Raw genomic sequence first — 923 nt, 5'->3', positions numbered from 1 at the left:
GTATTAGCAGTGCATTATATAGACGAAAGTTAGAACTGTTCGTGGCACATATCAGGACAATTTAAGCAGTTCTCTTATAAAACAGACTTGAATTGTCCTTATAAGTGCTACAATCACTTGTAATTTTCGTCTATAACCTGTACTGCTAATGTGTATGCTTATTCTATCAGTTTAGTAAATAGAACCTTTAGATATAAGCCATTCGGTGCTCAAACGGGATTCAAACCCAACCAACTGAGAAAGGAAACGACACCCTCCAGTCCAGTTGGGAGCCACTTTGGGAAATACAATAACACTCTTTGTTTGTCCCTCCAAATTTTGAATAAGCATTGTTTTTGTTTTCTCTTGGGACCATTGTAAGTCCACGAGAAACTGGAAACAATGCTTATGCAAATTTGGGGGGACACAAAGATTTTTATTGTATTTTCCGATGTAGCCTATTAGAAGTGCATGATATAGACGAAAGTTAGAAATGTTTCTTGCACATATGAGGACGATTTAAGTAGTTTGTCTCTCATTCAGACTTAATATATCCAAGAAAATACAATAAAAACTTATTAAAATGCATTTATTGTCTTATTTTACACTTTACTTCAACGTTCCCTCAACCAAAAATGTACCCCAAAACCTTCCTTGACACTTATATAAAATGTATCAACAAAAACGCTGCAAAACCATCATACACAGCAAATCTCAACAATCCCCCCGCAAAAATTCACAAAAGAAAAAGATGAACGTGTACTATACTTCACACACACAAAATTGTTTCAAATTCTAATGAAATGAAAGCTAATGCGGGCAAATTAATTACCATTGAAAGTAATTCACCAACATTAACATCCATGACAATTCAAATATTGACTCTCACTACCCTAAAATCCTCAATACAACAAAATTTTAGCATTCCATCTACTAAACGCAAC

The 923-nt window shown here is 34.3% G+C and overlaps 1 protein-coding gene across 4 annotated transcripts in view; it reads right to left on the bottom strand.

Moving 5' to 3' along the window:
- Window positions 1-354: 354 nt before the first annotated feature.
- Window positions 355-923, bottom strand: part of LOC138003490 (loricrin-like) — a 92,072-nt gene continuing 91,503 nt past the window's right edge. For 2 of the 4 annotated variants that reach the window (XR_011123583.1, XR_011123584.1), the window contains one exon: window positions 355-923. This exon is cut by the window's right edge and continues 668 nt beyond it. The gene's annotated coding sequence lies outside the window, so the exon portion shown is untranslated. The other 2 variants (XR_011123582.1, XR_011123581.1) reach the window with 2 other exon arrangements.

Source organism: Montipora foliosa, chromosome 5, assembly GCF_036669935.1.
Source record: "Montipora foliosa isolate CH-2021 chromosome 5, ASM3666993v2, whole genome shotgun sequence".
Lineage (NCBI taxonomy): Eukaryota > Metazoa > Cnidaria > Anthozoa > Scleractinia > Acroporidae > Montipora > Montipora foliosa.
The sequence above is the reverse complement of the archived record's forward strand: the minus strand, read 5'-3'. Positions and strand labels throughout refer to the sequence as shown.